This window comes from Octopus bimaculoides, chromosome 2, assembly GCF_046866305.1.
Source record: "Octopus bimaculoides isolate indiv1 chromosome 2, ASM4686630v1, whole genome shotgun sequence".
NCBI classification, from domain to species: domain Eukaryota; kingdom Metazoa; phylum Mollusca; class Cephalopoda; order Octopoda; family Octopodidae; genus Octopus; species Octopus bimaculoides.
This window is the reverse complement of record NC_142929.1, coordinates 141,572,163-141,596,162: the sequence shown is the minus strand read 5'-3', so window position 1 is coordinate 141,596,162 and position 24,000 is coordinate 141,572,163.

Below are 24,000 nucleotides of genomic sequence, written 5' to 3'. Positions count from 1 at the left end.
CGAAGATGTAGTCTTTTTGTGTCTTATTTACAACAATACTATCTATATATAATTTCTATCCACCCGTGACGTTACAAAGGTAATAACATCGACATTGCCAGCCTGCTTCTTTGTTGTTGTAGCACTTCCTCTGTATTTCATGAATCATTTGTAGAGTGGGTGTAAATTATATATATATATATATATATATATATATATATGTGTGTGTGTGTGTGTGTGTGTGTGTGTGCGTGTGTGTGTGTGTGTGTGTGTGGTATTGATAATGATAACATTATATATTTATTTTTTCATAATATCGCATATCTTAAATGTATATAGATAGTGAGCTTTAAAATCGATACCTCTTTCGATGATTCGCGTTTAAATTTCCGTCACTTTCTGATATGCAAATGTTAATGTATACAGCATTTTGCAAGTTACTTCAAAACGGCCTGCATTAACAAAAAAATTTATCAGAAGCCATTAAAAACTGGATTGGAAGGTCATTAAATTGGCAGAAGTATACAAAATCTATATTTTCTGAATATTTCAAGAATTTATTTTCATATACGTATCTCTAACGAACACCCATGTTTACTTTGATAATTACATGCTAGTCCTTGGTTTTCAGAAGCTTCATAACGGTAGTGTTTAATATGCATTGTACTTGGCGGCGTTAAGTTTCATTCCATTCTGGTTAGGATCGTTCACATATTCATTGTAATATTCTCACCTTTTATACTACTATTCTGTCTCTCTAAATTCTACTTCCAATAATGTGAACAGTTGATCGCTAACTTTGTAGCTATAAGCTATTCATTAGTAAAATAACTTACATTATTGCTTTTCAAATGAGACTTCACCGTTTTCAAAATGACGTCGTTTAGTGAGAGAGTGTTACGCCAAAATATAACAAATATCATACACTTTATTTCTATACTATTTATATCCCCTTTCCGTTTTTCACTTAATTTAAGATAGTATCAATTTCAATAAAAATTGATTGAGCATTTCCTTTCCTATCTTCTATTCTCTATAAAGTTTTTTTCACAACGTTGATTAAGTTTATATATATTCCTGTATGATATATCTTCAGAACGTAATCTATTTTCACAGTTACTACTACGGCATTTCATTCAATAATATTGATGTTGGCAGAAGATTCAAGTATAGATTTGATAACATAGATTTTGTTGTCAATTTTCTTGCTATTATATCGTTAAGTTTAATATTAAAGATGTATATCGCTTGTCCGGAGGAAAAATCTTTTGATTTTACATCTTGAAATATTTCGACCTTTAGATTAATGTCACATTCAACATTTACAATTTTATTACGATGTTCTCTTTGATGTTTTGATGTCCATATTTCCGTTGAAGTATTTAAGGTTTGGAAAAATGGTGAATACGATACGATGTGATATTTTGTGTGTCTTTTATGTAGTTTCTTTGTTTATCTCTCGTTATGTATGTTCGTTATTCATCGGTTTAATGTTTATAGCTTTCACGGTTATATAATTTCGAACTTTGATATTTTGTTCTTACATTCGTTTATTCTTTTTATTATATTTTCATTGTCTATTCGTTCTTGTAATTATGCTATTTATTTGTATTATATTGATAACGTTTTGATCTTAATGTAGTCTTCTAGGATTGAAAGTTAGCTCTATGATACGTTCATGTCGCTTTCATTATTATTTCTCATGTCTTAGAAATCTCGCATAATGTAACTGAAAAATATGCACCTACTATGGAAAAATATTTCCATTCTGACGATTTAGATTGCTATTTGGGAAACACTCTATACATTTAAATGTACACAATTTTCAGTATTTAATTTTCATAATTACAATTCACAAATTCTAAGCACTCATTCCATTACAGCGATTGGATCATATTATATTTTAGTGAATAGCTGGCTACATTAATAGTTTATGAAATAGAAAACTCAATTCCTATTTCTTTTTCCAATTTGCAAATGTATTTTAAATAGCCAATGGCGATTATATTTAATACTGTATTAAAAATTTCTTTTTCCAAAAATTGGTCAAAGTTCAATAAAAGATTATTCAGAAGTTTATAGATAATAAACAATGCTTTTAGAATTGTAGAAATTTCAATAAGCTTAAGATAAACGAAAGTATCAATTAACGGGTAATTTGTAACACTCGTCATATTTTGTTCGTAGCTGAGTTTCTGAAATTACAACTAATTATGCTCAACAAAATTGTTTGAATTCCCAGGAAAATGTTTGTTTATATCGCCGTGTAGTAGCATATGATGTAAATATTTCCCACCAAAGATTTCTCGAAATGTAACCTCTTCAAAATGGGATATATTTGATAATTTAGCTTAAGATACATTATGTATAGAAACAAATATCAGGGTGCGTATGGTCTTGATAACATTGATTGCAAGACTGCTCAATCACAGCCAAGCTGAGAGGTTAAATAGATAATACCATGTAAGTTGCAGAAACAATAACTGAATAATTTCGTAACATTATCAATATAGGCACAGGAGTGGGTGTGTGGTAAGTAGCTTGCTTACCAGCCACTTGGTTCCGGGTTCAGTCCCACTGCGTGGCACATTGGACAAGTGATTTCTACTATAGCCTCGGGCCGACCAAAGCTTTGTCAGTGGATTTAGTAGACGGAAACTGAAAGAAGCCCGTCGTATATATGTATATATATATATGTGTGTGTGTGTGCGTGTGTGTGTGTATCTGTGTGTGTGTTTGTGTGTCTGTGTCTGTCTCCCCACCATTGCTTGTCAACCGATGCTAGTGTGTTTACGTCCCCGTAATTTAGCGATTCGGCAAAAAGAGACCGATAGAATAAGTACTAGGCTTACAAAGAATAAGTCCTGGAGTTGATTTTCTCGACTAAAGGCGGTGCTCCAGCATGGCTGCAGTCAGATGACTGAAACAAGTAAAAGAGTAATATATATATATATATATATATATATATATTGCCTTATTTTCTGCCTGTGAATCATCGATAATAATGCACTGCTTTTTCTTAAAATGCGTGCCGATATCTATTGCTATGAACGTTTGAGCTTTTATTTAAATTTAATATTTAGGGGACACAAATTCATTGAGTCGTTTCATTCATACACAGAAATACTTCAAAATATCTCTGAAATATGTTTTATCTTTAAACACATGCAGAAATATGAGAAAATACTACATTGTTATTGTCTGAAATATGCCAACGAATGACTTCGTGTGTGTTTTATCAATGGCTTTAGAGAAAAACTCTTAATATAATTCCATTTACAATAATTATCAATGGAGTTAGAGACAATTTTCTTAAATATTATAAAATGATTATTTGAAAAATATTTGCGAACATTTCATTAAAATATATTTTCCCTTTGGCGTAATTTATAGTTATTACATGTGATCGTCTATTTGTATAGTATTACCGCAGTGTTATTTTGTAAGACAAGTGACGCACCACATGAGTCAATTATACATTACACTTGAAGCTTTTAAAATTAGTAGGCGATGCGTAGGTACATCAATTTGATATGTAATTATGTATCCAAATATATTTTGCTGAAAATTCCGTAGCGCCGCTTAACAGAAATTTCCGACAACGCCATTAACCATATTTCTTTACTTACGTTTAAGTTTCCTCTCCGATACATTCTTCTCTATTTCTAGCATTGTGAGATATTGTTCTGTTAAATTCAGATAGCTCCATGTTCCACATTTTCCAGAGTCTATAAAAGTACTCCTTCACTTTTTTTTATGCAGGTTGTACTAGCAGCAGAGACTTTGTTATTCTTGTTTTACTGATAACATTAATTCCAAAATACCTGTACTTTTCGTCATTGGCGGTAGACGATAGAACCAAACCATTGATGCTTATGTTCTCTAACTGCTCGGCAACCCTCACTTATTTGACTATTTTAAATGAGCATTTGTCGAGCCCAGACTCCATTTCTATAAGCCGTTAGAATGTTGAATCTATTTGTTATAGTTTCTTGTGGTTGTTCCTGTTACGAGAATACAGCTTTAGGTCATCACCAAAACATATATGAGTAACTCAGCGTATACCCTTGGAATTTTGTTAACAGAGCTGAAAATGAGTGCATTATTAGTACAAGTAGCATTGCCAATAAACTATCATCCTGGAATATACCTGTTGGTAACTTAATTCTGTTTGAATCATTAGGTGCTGCTTTAGTCGTATTTTGTCTCATACTTGTCTTTCATCAAGTGTCTACGTATTTTTACGGCTGCAAACAAGACATCTTAGCCACACAGCTACTAATATAAATAAGTGTGTGTATGTATATATACGTACATATGAATCTGTGAGAGACAGAGAGACAGAGACAGAGAGTCAGATCATGTATGTGTCTATATATATATATATATATATATATATATATATATATATATATATATATATATATATGTATGTGTGTGTGTGTGTGTGTGTGTGTGTGTATCAATATGTACATATAAATATATATATGCATTTATATATACATATATATATATATATATATATATATATATATATATATATATATATATATATATATATATATACCGACGTACATATATATCTATACAACTATGTGCGATTTTTCAATTTACTTCATGTCTAACGTTTGTATACTACAAACTGTAATTTACGTTACTTGTGACTACATTTTCTCCGGAAAGTTAGCGATGTTTTCTTGTACATTACCAAAGGTCTAAATCATATGAAATTGCATCATACATTCATTTTACCACTTAGCGTCAAACATGGCTGATACAAATATCTTAATCTACTGCTAGTTTTGTAAAGACAATACATGCTATACTTTGCAATATCTTGCACTATTAAAAGTGAGGAAGTTATTAAACATTAAAAGAATTATTTCCCCAAAGGTGCACCATCCTTGAAATTTAACGGTTATATAATAATTCTCTCTTTTTGTATTGACTTTTCGAAATGTGAAAGTGTTTCTCCTATTGAAAATTGTTTAACTTAACTGAATTAAGGGAATGTTATGTCATGGCCAATTTTTGTTTTTTGTATATACTTTTACTAACATGAATATTTCCTAAAAAGATATTTTATCTAAATGCATTCAACGTTCTACGAATTAAAGACAATATAATGGCAGTACTATTTAGACAAAAACATTGCCTTTACTCACTATCTCTTTATTGCGCAACTTCTTTTCACAAAATCCTCCTGTACATTCTTACAAGTGAAAAGTCACGTAAATCTGCATGTTAATACTATTTCTCTTTATTCAGTTAATATCATATTAATTCTGTTGATAAGAATAATGAAGGAGAAGAAAATAAGTACCTGTTTTCAATAGCGTAGAGTTTTAATTTGATCAAGATACGAAACAAAATACAAAGATTATGAAAGTATTCTGCAACGATAGCGTGAGTATTATAGAAAAGAATTGGTATCTGGAAAATAACTCTATATTCTCCATGAGAATATAAATTTCTACTACGAACGTCGGGAAATGTTAGATATGTTAATTAGTTAGATGTGCTTTGCATCTTAGAGAGACCTAATATACACCGAAATGGATTCGATGAGAATTGTATATTATTCATGTTACTGAATGGTATATCGTGTCAGATAATTATGGAGAATGAAAGTTTAATGTTGTCCCCTGCTTAAATAATTGTGTAAACATTTCAAATAAGATAATTTAAAATCTTTACACTGAATAAGAACATATTAATACCAATGAATAAAGATCAAAGCTGATGTACACAAGCTTAGCTAAGTGTCATATTGAGAAAGAAAAAGAAAATTTGGTTTCAGATAAGAGATATTCATTTTGAAATTCGGAATTACATATTTGAAGGGATTTTGTGAAGAAAGGGAAAAATATTAGTCATGAATAGTCCATAGATGGCATAAATTTATAAAATATTTTGTTTCTAGAATAAGCGTTAGACATTTACGTATCACTAGCGGAGAAACCCGTCGTTGCTCGGGATTAAAATAGCATAGCTTGTATATAATATATTACAGTTATGTTGAAACATGTGATATGGGAACGGCAGCAGTGACAATAAAACATATTTGTGGAGTAAATGAGGAGATAATTCGACTTAGCAGGATGCTATGCGTCCGATTGGATTACTTTAGGTCCTAAGCTGTCAGTGGATATACTTTCCTTTACAACAGTCGGCGACGTGTCTAACACGACGCATCATCTGAATTTTTTACACCTCCGTCGGGCTTGTTGTCCTACATCACTCATAAAATAAATTTGGAGGAACTGTGGTTGTTCATTTGTGGGTAACAGGGAATCAATTAGGTGACAGACCTGCCCTTGAACTATGACGTCGGCGTAAAAATCATGTTCAACTATGTTCATTTGAAATGCAGAGTGGTATTGTCTGATATTGTTCAGATAATCATTTGTCTGGATGGAAGTGCCTTCTAGAAAATCCATAAGAGGATAAGAAGGAGCTGGTAATGCTGGCAATTTTACCTAACCGGCTTAGGCCATCGTGTTTAGGTCATCAATTTGGACAGAGTTTTCATTTTTATAAGAATTGGATGGATCATATCTGAAAAATGTTTCAGGAGTTCTGAAGAGAGAATTTGTACGTTGTCCATTTCTTAGAGATATTCTACTGCCCCTCTGTCTAATCGTTATAACAATGATCTAATGATCTTTGCACCAAATAATGACTCGCGAAATGAGTTCTCTGTTAAAATGTTAAGTGCCGAAGACAGTTGGTAGGGAAATGAGAAACACCCGTATTCCAGGCTAAAAGTATATAGTTTATCCTTTCTTTTACTTCTTTTAGTCATTTGACTGCGATCATTCTGTGATACCTACTAGAAATGATTGTCCACAGGACTTATTTTCCTTAAAACGTAGTATTTATGTTATCGATCATTTTGTAACCGCTAAGTTACGGCTGCATAAACACAGCAACATTGCTTGTTAAATGGTGGGGAATAAATACAGACACAAGTACGCACACAAACACATACACATATAAGCTTCTTAGAGTGTCTGCGTATCAAATTCACTCACAAGCATTCTGTCAGCCCGACACTATAATAGAAGACACTTGCCCGAGACACCACGCAGTCTGACTGAATCCAGAACCATGTGATTTGGGAGCAAGTTTATTACCACACAACCATGTCTGCGCCCATTATGTTACTAATATTTATTCATATTAAGGTGGCGAGCTGGTAGAAACGTTAGCATGCCGGGCGAAATGCTTAGCGCTATTCCGTCAGTCTTCGTGTTCTGAGTTCAAATTCCACTGAAGTCGACTTTGCCTATCATCCATTCGGGGTCAATGAATTAAGTATCAGTTGCGTACTAAGGTCGACCTAATCGATGGCCCCCGCCCCCAAATTTTTGGGCTTTGTGCTTAGAGTAGAAAAGAATATTTATTTATATTAAGGCGGCGTGCTGGCAGAAATGTTAGGGCGAAATTATTTACCGTATGCCGTCTGTCTTACGTTATGTGTTTAAATTCCGGTGAGGTTGACTTCGCCTTTCATTCTTTCATGGTCGTTAAATTAAGTAACAGTTGGGTGCTGGGCTTGATCTAATCGACTGGCCCCTTCCCCGAAAATTTCTGGCCTTGTGCCTAAGCAAGAATATTCATTCGTAGCAAAGAATATTTATTCGTATTCGTAATTTTTAAATATTAGAGGAACTCTCATTTTCAAAAAGCCGTTAATGCAGCAGTGATATATAGTGCTTTATATATCCAAGTGTTCGCTGGCATAATTGCAGAATATAATTTAAATGACGTCCAATATTTTAGTTTATTTCTCACTTACTAATTTAATAAAATAACAGTAGCGCCATCACACATACACTTATACGCATTCACACAGTCACACACAGACACATACAATCACATATATGTTTTTGTTGAAACGATGACAGTTATTACTTTAGAAACCCGATTCTCCATTAATATTAAATTTACAAATTTTTATGACCTATCGCGTATTTCAAAATTTCTTCAATACAAAATAAAGGGGCGAAAAGGTTAATAACTTTTCAGAATATATATTAATATATTTCTATTAAATTAATTTATTTTCCTATTAAATTAATATTGCAATCAATAATAATGGTTCTCGGTAATATTTCCTGAATTACGTCGATGGGATCAAACATTGTGTATTATTAGTGAAATATTTTTTATCGAACCCAGAGGGTGATTATTCCAAATTGATTTTAGTTTCATTTCGAAGTGGAAGTTTTAAAAAGAAAAATATTAGAAAATGCCTAGAAGCCTTCTTTTATTATTCCATACTGCTGTTTACACGAGCAGCTTTTCTGGCATAAACATTTTGGATGTATTTTGGATTTCACTATTTTGACTTCATTCTCATTAAAAAATGTATTAATTCCAATTTTGTCGTTCTGCACACTTATAGATATACTAGTATTACACAAGGGAGATGTTACTCGTTTACACTACACATTGTAAATATATATGTAAGTAAGTTACTAAAATGATTAATTAAATGTGATAACGTAACAGAGAATAGAAGTTGAACCATGCATGTGTTGGCACATTTCTTTTGTGGCTCAGAGGAAGACCTACTATATTTGTACTTTTAATAACACATAGTACCTGTGCCGTTGTCATGAAGAGATACGCGAGGAAAAGAGATGCAATATAAATGAAAGAATTCCTTCCGCATGCAGGGCCCAATATTCAATTTGAAATATTTGTAAGCACAGCAACTGGAAGTCATTATTATTTAATTTCATTTGCTGCTAAATATGATGGCAGTGAATATCATTAAAATACATACATCCGTCAGGTATTAACCACATCGCCGCAGATCCACTAATATTATCATTTCTCTGAATCACTACTGCTACCAAACCAGCGTGCTGTATTTGCTCAGGTGCAAAGGATCAATCAATCCGTAAGCTGATGTATAAATTGGCGCATGATTTTAAATTCTGCTGAATTTGATATTGGTGCCACATTTTGTGTTCAATAGAACGGATGTAAATAAAATGCTGTCTTCTAGTAAATCAAGCATACTCAACAATTATATTTTCTGGGTATCGCGCCAATTATATATATATAAAAAACGAAATCAATTATACACATTAGTAACTTGTGTAAATTTAATATACTCGTTCGAGTACATACAATTTGTTGACATATATATCTTTCTCGATGTAATTTAATGATACAGATCAGGACAAAATATTTTGACGTTAAATAGTATTCAGGTTATTCACACCGATTTCTAGGATTTTGTCATTAATAAAGTGCAACGACGCGTTGATTAAGTTTTTAAACAATATTTGGGCTTGTCCATAGGATGAATGACGTCATTATAATAATAGGTTTCATCACTATTCTAAGCGTAAAACAAATTATGCAAAACTTTTATATTGCGTTAATCGGAATAAAATCTTATACTTTAGTTATACTATTTGGTATGATTCATTTGTTAGATAATCCCGTATATACTGAATTGAAATTGATAATATATGAATCCAAGGTTTGATATAAATGAATCTACTCGCCAACAATCGCTCAGCTTATTTACATAGTTTTCCAACAGTCACGTTATAATGGCCCTTTTTTTATTGCGACGTTATATCAGGATTCTGTTAACTGAGTATACATTTCTAAATAAATTTTACTTCTTTTATGGAAGGAAATAATGAAGGTTAGTGGAAAGCGATGTCGAAAGAGTTTGTATTTCAGAGTTCAGCATTTGTGCTCTATTTCCTGCAGTGCCCTACCGAAACTGAGCGAAAGTGAGATCTAAAGAGAAGCAAGACTTGGTATGAGCACAAGCTATAATAAGTTGTATTGTTGGAGACCTGTAAAATCCTATCGGATTTCCCACTCCAAAAAGATCCGGTGCAAGAGAATAACAAACTGGGCCTTCAGGTGGTGGAGAACATGCACAACATGTGCTATACTGTTGATGTTGCCTGCCCCTTTCGCACACAAATATCAAGAAGCAAGGCGAAAAAATGGATATACATACAATTATCTTGAGTACGAAATAGCCTGAACAAGGTGAAGATAATTCCAATTAATGTAGGGCCGTTGGGGAGAGTAGCAAAATGCATCAACAGGAATATATAGGAAATCAGAATAGAGTGCCCGCTAGAACTGTTACAAAACGTCTGCCGCGTTTGCACGGACAAAATAATTAGGAGAGGCTTGGATGTATTACACGGCCATCAATAGCTTCATATGTTGGGAGAACTCAAACATATTCTTCAGGATATTCCATCCAGGATCAGTACCATATATATATATATATATATATATATATATATATATATATATATATATATATATATATATATATATATATATACAACATTTCTTCGATATAAATATGCAACTTCAGAGTTGCTGAATTTCTGCTCATGTTTTCGTTCAGCATTTACTGTGGAAAACTATATATGCTTAATATGTTTACCAGTGAGTTTTTGTAATTAATACTGTAGGTTCTGTATTTCAGAGGTGAGGAATTACGTACATTATTTACATTTATTACATTTGACGGATATTTGTCCTCATCTTCTTTCTTGTTAACACAACGTTTCGGCTGATGTACCCTCCAGGCTTCATCAGGTGTCTTGGTGGAAATTTCGAACCTGGGTTCTCCTTCCTAACATATTTTGTCGATGCTATAATAATAATAATAATAATAATAATAATAATAATAATAATAATAATAATAATAATAATAATAATAATAATAATAATGATAATAATAATAATAATAATAATAATAATAATAATAATAATAATAATAATAATAATAATAATAATAATAAATTTCATGTGGCATTTTCCAGGGTGACTCACTATCACCACTCCTCTTCTGTCTAGCCCTAATACCGCTCTCAAAATTGCTCAATGATGCACAGTATGGTTATAAAATATTTGATAAAAATATAAATCATCTCATTTACATGGATGATTTAAAGCTCTTTGCAAAAAATGACCAACAACTCAAAGGCCTACTAGCGATTGTTAAACAATTCAGTGATGACATCAGGATGCAATTTGGCCTTGATAAATGTGCAAAAGCTATCTTTATCAAAGGAAAAATGACAAATACATCTAATGTGAACCTTGACCAGCAAAATGTCATAAAAGAGTTAGAACCAGCGGAGAGCTACAAATACCTAGGGGTAATTGAAGGGGACAATATCAAGCACTCAGTGATGAGGGAAAGGATCAGAAGAGAATGTTATCGCAGGGTGAGAGCAATACTGAAGACAGAGCTGAACGCGAGAAACAGGATCGAAGCGATCAATGCTCTAGCCATACCAGTCGTGACTTACAGTTTCAACATCGTTAACTGGTCAATTACTGAAATATGTAATGTTGACAGAAAAATACGAAAACTGTTGACAATGCATAGAATGCACCACCCTAAGGCAGATATAGAACGTCTTTATCTGCCAAGAAAAGAGGGAGGTCGAGGACTACTACAGCTGGCATTATCAATGAAGGTAGCCACAATTGGCCTAGACACCTATATGAAAAACTCTGAGGACTGGATGCTAAAACTTGTCTTAAAATATGAAAGCAAGAAAGCATCTTACTCAGTAACAAAACAGGCAAAGGAATATCTAAGTGAATTCCAATTGCAACAAATTCAAGAATTAGACGAACTAGAAACACCTACAGAAAAAGCTAAGCGCTTGAAAACCCGTGCTAAAATTGCTGCCTTAGCTATTATGACTGAAAAATGGCATGGAAAACCTCTCAATGGCAAATACCCAAAGAGAGCGAATAATGCAGATATTGACAAAGCCCTTACCCACCAATGGTTAATGGCCTCTGGATTGAAATCAGAAACAGAGGGGTTTATCATAGCAGCCCAAGATCAATGCCTACCTACAAAGAACTACCAGGCCAACATATTAAAGAACGGCAGCTCCCCATTATGTCGTATATGCCAACAACAAAATGAGACCATCGATCATGTTGTCTCCATGTGCAGTCTGCTTGCGCCTACAGAGTATCTCAACAGGCATGATAGAGCTGCACAATATATTCACTGGGTAATATGCAAAAACCTGGACTTGCCCCATGATAAAAACTGGTGGGAACACAAACCACCCCCAGTACTTGAAAATGATCACATTGCACTCCTCTGGAACTTCACCATTCAAACTGACAGAAAGATAGACGCAAATAGGCCAGACATCATACTGAAAGACTTCAGACAAAAATCATGCCTCCTCATTGATATGACTGTCCCAATTGATATAAACGTATCTGTCAAGACCTACCAAAAACTGAGCAAATATAAAGATCTTGAAATAGAAATTAGCAAAATGTGGAATCTGAAGACGAAAACAATACCTATTGTCATAGGTACCCTGGGAATGACAGCGAAACGGGCTGATTACTACCTAGCTCAGATACCAGGAAACCCCAAAATGGCTGAAGTCCAAAAGATAGTGCTCATGGGAACTGCCCATATCCTACGTAAAATACTGTCTATGTGATCTCAAATTTTAAAGCAAACATAATTTTCTTATGGTTTCTTAAACATTCACTTGAACAAAACTGTACAAATCCAAATATATGGTACCCTAGGCATAACACCTACATGAACTTCTAACTTGTTGTCTCTTGAGGTCTCTGGGTGAGACTTGGATCCAACTTGTACAAATGCAAAACAAAAGTCAAACATAAAATAATAATAATAATAATAATAATAATTATTATTATTATTATTATTATTATTATTATTATTATTATTATTATTATTATTATTATTATTATTATTATTATTGTTCAGTAGTTTTATTTTTATAACGTACTTTCACTTCACTGCCGAGCGCAGCTCTGTGCGCCTTGGGTATGTGCTGCGGTTTGCTGTGGTGCTCTTATGTTTACTGTATTGAAAGTGTTTTGCGTAGAATGTGTGCAGTACCCAGTAGTGCAATTTTCTGTATGTTATATATATTTGTAAGTCCTGGTGTTTTTGTTATGTATTTGTCTGAATATTTTTTTATTATACCTAAGGCACCTACTATGATAGGAATTGTTTCTGTTTTTAGACTCCACATTCGAGTTATCTCTATTTCCAGGTCTTTGTATTTTGAAAGTTTTTCCATTTCTTTTCGAGAAACGTTGTCATCTGCTGGTATTGATACATCAATTAGAAACATTTTTTTTCTTCATGATCTTTGACAACTATATCTGGTCTATTTGCCTTAATTTCTCTATCTGTGTATATTGGCATATCCCAGAGTATGGTTGCTTTCTCGTTTTCTGTGACCTTTTCTGGCGTGTGTTTATACCATCTTTTTTCTGTTGTTATTCCATTCTGCTGTTATTCCATTATTATTATTATTATTATTATTATTATTATTATTATTATTATTATTATTATTATTATTATTATTATTATTATTATTATTATTATTATTATTATTATTATTATTCAGGTCACTGCTTGGAATCGAACCCCAAATTTCCAATTTCGATTCCTGGCAATGACCTGAATAATAATAATAATAATAATAATAATAATAATGATAATAATAATAATAATAATAATAATAATAATAATTATTATTATTATTATTATTATTATTATTATTATTATTATTATTATTATAAATATAATAATAATAATACCAAAAACTGAGCAAATATAAAGATCTTGAAATGGAAATTAGCAAAATCTGGAACCTGAAGACTAAAACAATACCTATTGTCATAGGTGCCCTGGGAATGACAGCGAAACGGGCTGATTACTACCTAGCTCAGATACCAGGAAACCCCAAGATGGCGGAAGTTCAAAAGATAGTGCTCATGGGAACTGCCCATATCCTACGTAAAATACTGTTTATGTGATTCTAAATTTTAAAACAAACACAATTTTCTTATGGTTTCTTAAACATTCTCTAGAACAACACTATGTACCAATCCAAATATATGGTACCCTAGGCATAACACCTACATGAACTTCTAACTTGTTGTCTCTTGAGGTCTCTGGGTGAGATTTGGATCCAACTTGTACAAATGCAAAACAAAAGTCAAACATAAAATAATAATAATAATAATAATAATAATAATAATAATAATAATAATAATAATAATAATAATAATAATAATAACACACAGATAGAGAAATTAAGGCAAATAGACCAGATATAGTTGTCAAAGATCATGAAGGAAAAAAAATGCCTTCTAATTGATGTTTCAATACCAGCAGATGACAACGTTTCTCGAAAAGAAATGGAAAAACTTTCAAAATACAAAGACCTGGAAATAGAGATAACTCGAATGTGGAATCTAAAAACAGAAACAATTCCTATCATAGTAGGTGCCTTAGGTATAATAAAAAAATATTCAGACAAATACATAACAAAAACACCAGGACTTACAAATATATATAACATACAGAAAATTGCACTACTGGGTACTGCACACATTCTACGCAAAACACTTTCAATACAGTAAACATAAGAGCACCACAGCAAACCACAGCACATACCCAAGGCGCACAGAGCTGCGCTCGGTAGTGAAGTGAAAGCACGCTATAAAAATAAAACTACTGAATAATAATAATAATAATAATAATAATAATAATAATAATAATAATAATAATAATAATAATAATAAAATCATGCCTCCTCATTGATATGACTGTCCCAATCGATATAAACGTATCGGTCAAGACCTACCAAAAACTGAGCAAATATAAAGATCTTGAAATAGAAATTAGCAAAATTTTCTGGGTGAGACTTGGATCCAACTTGTACAAATGCAAAACAAAAGTCAAACATAAAATAATAATAATAATAATAATAATAATAATAATAATAATAATAATAATAATAATAATAATAATAATAATAATAATAATAATAATAATAATAATAACAATAATAAAAATAATAACAACATCGAAAAATACCTTAGGAATGAGAACCCAAGTTCGAGATTTTCCCAAGACACCTGATAAAAGCTGGAAGGAAAATCAGCTGAAACTTTGTTAACAACAAACAAGATGAGGACAATTATCCGTCAAATATAAATAATGTAATACTGTAGGCACACGATACTAATATGTGAAGATCTGCAACCGGTGCGACGTGAAGGCACCCGTGGTAGTGGCATGTTAAATGCTCCCAACGCTCTCTGTTAGATGGTTGGCATTAGGAAAAGTTTCTTGTTGTAGAAACCGTGCCACACCAGACAGTTGGCGTCTGGACAAATCAATGTTAGCCAACTCCATGTCAAATTGTCCAACCAGTGCCAGCATGAAAATCGGACGTTAAACGATGATGATGATATTTTATCATCATCTTTTTTAATTCTAACACCCATTTTTATGCGTCCAATCACAGATACTATGTTAAAGCTGACACTGGAGTTTAATGAAGTCCTTGGGCACATCAGATTTTCTCAAACCAATCAGTGGAGATATGCGGCTTTGTGGTAAGGGTTTGGGCTCCTGATTGTAATATTTTGGTTTCAATTCTTGGACCAGACAATACATTGTTCTCTTGAGCAAAAACCTCATTTCATGCTACTCCACTTTACTCAGCTGGCAAAATTGAATAATCTGATAACGGACGGTGTCCCATTTACCTAAGCAATATTTGGTTAAGCAATATGTCCCATAGAAACCGTCAAATCGGCCCAATGAGTTAATATGAGTCAAAAAAGGATTCATTCCAAAACCATCCAACCCATGCCGCCATAGAAAACAAATGTTAAACGATGATGATGATAATGCGTAAATAGAGAAAGATTCGAAACGTCGCCGCGTTCTATAATTTCGTCTGTCAGGTGAGGAGTTCTTGATAAATAGCTTGAAGAAGGCGTAAAGTTTCTGAATCAAAAGGCTAGAAATAAAATCATGATTCATATCACTAAGAGAAGTCGCTAAGATTCCAAAAGTGCTTACTCAAGTTCTATTTTTATTTCTATTTACTTTGTGTTTCAATTGCTGAAGAACAACATTTTGTAGCTCAACGTCTCCAATGGACCGATTACTGGCTCATAATATTTCTGATGGCAAGAATAACAATGGAGTATTTCTAAGTTGGTGCAGAGTATATATTGCTAATAATCTTATTCAAAGAATATTGTATCTATCTATTTTTTTTTTGAGTCATTGGACTACGGCCATGATAAGATTAATGTAATTTTACAGTTGAATAAATTTTAGTACTGCTGTTAACATTCTGCAAAATAATTACTTCAAATCTTCTTACGCAGACCATGAGCAATAACAGGCAAGATATAGTTAACTGTTCTTAGTCAGGTGACATTATATCTAGGGCTAAAACACACAAGTTGTCCTTCCTAATTTAAATATAACTGTTATGAGGTTTAAATAATATTTGAATGATAAATCAAATGGAGGTGACGATAACGGAGGAGTCACCATGTTTGTTTCGATTTCATATAGAATTATGAAAGAAAAGATACTTTCAAATATTTCACACTTGGAACTTCTATCACAATCGTATTGATTTTCAGTTAAATTGCAGTAAATGAGATTAAACGGTGTAAACGCTGTGGAATTAGATATCCTGGCATATGTAATGCGAAAAGTTCAATGCCAGCTTGTCAAAATGCCAATGCAGTACAAACATACGAATTCTAAAGAATCTGTATGCATACGGATAATACTGTAATCTCTCGCTATATCGCGGTTCACCTATCACGCACTCAGTACATCACGGATTTGTTTGGCTAATATGTAAATTTATATCGCAGAATCCTTAGTATATTGCGGGTTTCTGCGGCCGTTGGTATTTATACTTTTAGAGTTTAATTATTTCTGAGGATTTGGAACTTAGCTCCCGCAATAATCGAGGGATTACTGTAGCACTCTTTCTTTTAGACCCTCAGTGTATTCGTGCTTATGTGTTTAAGAATACATACATACACTTACACACATTAATGTAAACGTATTGTGTATATATCTGTGTATGCAACCCCCCCACACCCCACACACACACGCATATATATATATATATATATATATATATATATATACATGTGGCTGCATAGTAAGAAGATTGCTATACAACCAAAAGACATTGTCTTCTAATCTACCTGTTAGCGACCAGTGCCTTGAGACGGATTTGGTAGACGGAAACGGAGAGAAGCATGAGGTATATATATATATATATATATGCGAGTAAAAATAAATACAAAAAAGGGGGTTTGTATGATTCTGTATAGAGGAATATATTATTTTGTTGATATTTGAGAGATTTTTTGTGTTTTAGTTATAGGGATAAGATTTTTAAACCCCAAGTAAGATAAATTTAATCATTGTTTGTTAAGAGTGGGTTTGAATTTCTTAATAAAGTCCTTTTCTTTGCATTTTCTCTCAATTTCATTCCGGTTGTAAAGTTTATGGAATGGAAATATAATAAAAGTTTGATGACCACATGTCGTCATCATTTCTAAAAATAGATTTGGCATCATTTCTAAGAATAGCCAAACACCTACTCGGGTTTAAAAATCTTATCCCTACAACCAAAACACAAAACAATTTCTCAAATGTTATCATTTCTAAAAATAAATTTGGCATCATTTCTAAGAACAGCCAAACACCTACTGGGGTTTAAAAATCTTATCCCTACAACCCAAACACAAAACAATTTCTCAAATGTCATCATTTCTAAAAATAAATTTGACATCAATTCTAAAAATAGCCAAACACATACTGCTGCTGTCCAAAGGAATTGGTATAAAAGACAGAAAACCAACCAACCTATTACAATCTGTTAAAGTCTGTCATACCGGCCATGATGAAATACCACAAGGTATAGAAAATACGTATTCGCCTTTATATATTTAATCCTTTATATTGAACACTCAATATTTCATCTATTCAATAAGACATATTCCATATATTCAATAAGACGTTCAATATTTTATTTCATTGTGCCATCCATTTTTATTTTATATTATATATTGTATATTATATTATATATTGTATATTCCATATTGTATATCCCACATTGGTTTTGCAGGAATATAAATAAAACATAAAAAACAGACAGTGTTGGAACTCTTTTAAACAAAATAATATATATATATATATACATATAGGAAGAAGGACAAGAAAAGAAGGAGAGATACCTCGATATTGGCCGGATAACTGAAGAGACGTTGGCGTGGGCTCCCACCCCGGCATCCGAAGGTCGGAGTTTTATCATAGCTACAGAATAAGTGTCACATATTTTTACATATATATATACCTGGTAATTAATCGATATTAATTAATATATGATTTTACCCTATGTTTATGTATGTATATATGTATATAGATTGATAGATAGATAGATAGATAGATAGATAGATAGATAGATAGATAGATAGATAGAGAAAGAGAGAAGAAAAAGAGAGAGATCGAGATCGCAGCCCCACCCATGTTAACTATACCTCCAACACCTTCGAATTTGATCATCCGCCTGTAGAGACTGATGCACTTAATGTGTTAATACTCCACTGGACATCAACCTACACCAGAATCTCACTGCATTCTGTTTGGTGCCAAATATAATGAATTAATAACGCTGAATACATTACACGAAGGACCGCCACAGATGTATCCACAGTATCCTGCCAACATCCTATCCGAGGTCGGAATTTTAATTTATATAGAACTTAGTGAAAATTTTGTCATATGTATGCAAATATATATATACATACACACACACATACATACACATACAAACACATACATACATATACACACACACACACACACACACACACACACACACACACATATATATATATATATATATATATATATATATATATATATATATATATATATATATATATATATATATATATATATGTATATATATATATATATATATATATTTCAGAATGATATTTAAAAAAACAAGGCTCTGAAGAATTTAGAACATTTATAAATAGGTCTTACAGCTGTTTCTGGGATATTTTTTATATCCTTTCTTCTGAGACGGTGTGAGAAAATAGTTAATATTGAATGAAGTGGACGAATGAAAATACATGTGAGATATGCAGGGAAATTGCATTTGTTGATCTATTATTTAGGCCGAATGGTATACATATAAGATTCTAATACCTTGTGAGTAAATTCCAATAGTATTTAAAATTTGTGATTCCAAGTATAAAGTTTGTACACAGTGCTATTGAATTGTGAGTTTATTTCAAGCAGGGAATGTATTTGTAAGGTCAAATCGAAAACAGGAAGGCAGGAATAAAGAAAAAAATTTTAAAAATAAAAGAAAAAAGAAAAAGCAAGGAGTGATATAATAAAGAGTTGCAGATAGGGAAAGTGTACCAGTTAATGGTCAGTGAAGAAAAATTGATAGTAGGAACGTGCAAAAAGATGATAGTTTAAAGAGTAAAGGAGTGTCAGAGAGAGTGAAAGGGCGTGATAGAGAGAGAGGTGTAATATTGTAAAAAGAAAAGGTGCGTCAGGCATGTAGTGATAGAGACTAAGTGATGGCGCAAAGAGAGGGGTAGGGGTAGTAATATGGTGGAATGAGGAATCTGGGAATAGATCAGGCTGGTTGGACAAGTCAATGCTTCATAGTAGAAGAAAATGTATATGTGAAGATGTATACAGATGTATATATAAAACATGTGATTATATATTTATACAGATATTTATACATATCGGCATCTACACATACTACTCGTACTCACATGTATATGTACACACGATCTTGTACATGATGGCAGAAATGAATAATAATCGTGTGGCACATCTGAAATGTCATGTGAGTATTTTATATTTCCCCGCAAATGTTTACAAACTTACAAATTTAGAATTTTGTCTGCACGAACACACAAGCTATCATCATTAAAAAAAACTTTAAAATAACTTTAATATTTCCAACTTCTGTGAATACATGCCCTTTCCTTTCTCCCTGAATATTCGAAATTGTAGACACATTTTATTGTAAGGACATTAGAGTTTTCTCAGTTTGTAAATAGAAACGATCATCTTTAGAGAATTTAGAAATTAAAAATATACAAGGCTCAGGAGTGGTTGTGTTTAAAGTAGCTTGCTAGGCGCAGAAGTGGCTGTGTGGTAAGTAGCTTGCTTACCAACCACATGGTTACGGGTTCAGTCCTACTGCGTGACAACTTGGACAAGTGTCTTCTACTATAGCCTCGGGCCGACCAAGGCCTTGTGAGTGGATTTGGTAGAAGGAAAATAAAAGAAGCCCGTCGCATCTATGTATATATATATATATATATATATATATATATATATATATATATATATATATATATATATATCTGTGTGTGTGTGTGTGTGTGTGCGTGTGTGTGTGTGTGTGTGTGTACACACACATATATATATATAAATATATGTTTGTGTTTGTCCCCCAACATCGCTTGAAAATCGATATTGGTGTGTTTACGTCCCCGTAACTTACAGGTTCACCAAAAGAAGCCGATAGAATAAGTACTAGGCTTACAAAGAGTAAGTCCTGGTGTTGATTTCTTCAACTAGAGGTGGTGGTGCTCCAGCATGACCACAGTCAAGTAACTGAAACATGTAAAAGAGTAAAAGAAAAGTGTAAGTTTCTGTGAAAACTTTAAACTTCTTTTCTTTCCCTTCAGTTTTAGAAAATTTAAAACTTTAATATCTACAACTTCTTTTTCTCTTACTACTCGAATATGTAAACACCTTTTTTTTTCAACAACAAATTAAACGTGTGATAAAAATGAAGGAGATAACCACCTGCCAATATGTACAGACTGCACATTTACGAAAATTGTAAACCACAGAGAAACCTAATAAAAAAAAAAGGAAAAAAAAATAATATCTTTTAAGAAATTCAAAACTTCAACGATGTAATCATCAGTAATATATATACATATATGTATACACACACACACACATATATATATATATATATATATATATATATATATATATAATTGATTTCTTTTTCTATGAGTAATTAGGAACCGATCTAGGTGAATTGGTTCTTTGAGGGCAAAAGTCAGCGCTCTCATTTATCGAAAGTTGTAATAAACATTTTTGACCTCTGCTGAACGCAATAGACTGAAGCTTTTTTTGACTCCTGGTCGCACAGGAATGCGAAGCCTCATTGTTGATCTCATTCCCACCATCTGCTGAACGTCTTTACAGACCTGTAGAATTTGGCCTATTCACCAAGCTGTTTCTCGTTCTCATACTATCCCCTTCAACCATCAGATATTTATGATCATCTCAAGTACAAGACAAAGGTCGAAACTAAACAATATTTAATAATGCCACACAGTAGCGTGAGCAAGAATGGCATCTCAAGTCGGTTACAATACCAGTGATTGTAGGAGCAATTGGAATGATCAAAAACAGAATGGAAAATTAGTTAAGAATGATCCCTGAATTGTAATCCATGCCGGATAACATTATTATTATTATTATTATTATTATTATTATTATTATTAGTAGTAGTAGTAGTAGTAGTAGTAGTAGTAGTAGTAGTAGTAGTGGTAGTAGTAGTAGTAGTAGTAGTAGTAGTATTATAGCATAATATAAATAAAATGTCAAATGTTTTTGTGCATGACTGTGGGCCATCCATCTGCATTCAATCATTTGCGAGCGAGTGTGACTGGACAGCAATTAGAATTTTTTTCAACAGGAATTGAAGATGCAATAACCAGAACAGAATTATATGCAGCTGTCAGGAGATAATTATATTCAGCTCAGGTAGGCTACATACAGAAAGGTCCAATGACCGTAACCGAAACTTTATGATCGTGAGCCCAGCATCCCAAACACTTGGACACGCGACGTCTTCATATATTGAAGAAGCAAGTGAAGAAATGAATAAACTTGCAAAGTTGGGAAAAGAACCGATGCATTTCCGTATAACGATTCTCTAAATTAGTAACTCGACCGATACCCACTTTGAGGTCACAGAGCGCTGAATCTTTTGTATAATCAACCAAAGCAATCCGTGTTCGTATTCTAAAGAAGAGGCACACTTAAATACTATCAGGCTATTTTCTAAACAAGCCGATTTTTTTTTCTTCTTCTGTTTTTATTTTTTTATTTGTTATCATATTCTCCATAATATATGTAATATAATATGTTCTGATTTTCGTAAAAAAAAGTAATATTTTGCTATGCAACACATTTCAAATAAAAGAAATGCAAAAGTAGATGAGATAATAAATGAAGTGAACAACCTATCTACATATTTATAGTTGGGGCAACGGAATAAGTAGAAATTACAAAAAAAGAAAACAAAGATTTGGGGATAATTCAATAAAATATGCATTATACATCACATTGACGAAAATTGTCTTCGCACTGTGTAGCGATGCAAAAAATTAGACTTCTCTACTTTAAAATAAAAAAAACCACGCATATTTGCGTAGGTACACATTACCTACATAATGCATATAGATATGTATATAGTTTTATGTATGTATAGGTATAGTATATATGTATATGTATATGTAGATAGATAGACAGACAGAAAGAAAGAAATACAGATAGATAGATAGATAGATAGATAGATAGATAGATAGATAGATAGATAGATAGATAGATAGATTGGTGTGGATGTGTACATATGTAAATTCTCTACGACATGTTATCTTTCGTGGCGTTTCTTGTTATTGACTATATCTTGTCGGAATATCTTTTTTTGTCTTCTATTTTATGAAGAAGCATGACCAACGATATTTTGCTCATTCTTAGAACTGTCGACCAAATGTCTTAGCACATTCCTTGCCAGAGATCTGCAGATTACGTATGGTTGATATTGCGTAGCTAATAATTGCCTGGGCCTTTTTCTTTTTCTTTTATATTTTTATTGTTTCCCATATTCCGATCTTGAAAACTTCTCTCGGTACCCTTGTGTTCTTATTTCAAACCTTTGTTGTTTTCTTCCCTGCTGTTGCAGTGAGACTAACTGCTTCATGAAGATGCCATCTGATATATTTGTAATTGGGCTCCTTTCAATAACTCCGTGTTCTCAGATTACTTTTGGGTAAAACGCGGATGATTATATTAGTCTATGTGTGAATCACATGTCCCATATCAACTGCATTTCCTGCGGGATAGACTAAATACTATAAATATTTGATTTACCTCTCATATTCGGTATTGAATTATCGCTAAGTTATGGAAACGAGTGAAATGGATATCTCTTCAGTAATTTGATTCTTCGATATTAGAAAGAGAAGGTCTTAGCAGCAAGCAACAGATATACTAGAATTAAAGTACGTTCACTTTAAAAGTTGATGGAAATTGTGTCGTTCATTTTTTCCAGTCTAAACTTTAAATTTCTCTAAGCAATCGCGGAATATTCTGCTAAAAGGTAACCTTGCAACACAAGGTTTTTTGTCATATGAAATCTTACTGGCCAAAGACTGACACGACGAGAGGCTAATTTACGATCATTATGGGAGCTATTTAAAATTTACAATAGACTCAGACTACTGAAGTAATCTAAGTAAAGCAATTTTTTTAAAGTGGCTGTGTGGTAAGTAACTTGATTAGGAACCACATGGATCCGGGTCAGTCCCACTGCGTGGCACCTTGGGCAAGTGTCTTCTACTATAGCCTCGGGCCGCCCAAAAACTTGTGAGTGGATTTGGTAGACGGAAAGTGAAAGAAGCCCGTCGTATATATGTAAATATATATATATGTGTGTGTGTATGTGTTTGTGTGTCTGTGGTTTTTCCCCCAACATCACTTGACAACCAATGCTGGTGTGTTTACGTCCCCGAACATAGCGGTTCGGCAAAAGAGATCGATAGAATAAGTATTAGGCTTACAAAGAATAAGTCCTAGGGTCGATTCGCTCGACTAAAGGCGGTGCTCCAGCATGGCCACTCTCAAATGACTGAGAGAAGTAAAAGAGTAAAAAGAGTAAAGAATATGTTCCAAAACTACCACAGCATAGCGACAATAATATGCAACGCAGATAATGCGTCATTGTGTGTGCGGTAAACAAAGAGACGTTGATTAAGAAACTTATCACGATTTTTCCTAATTTGTTTCCAAAC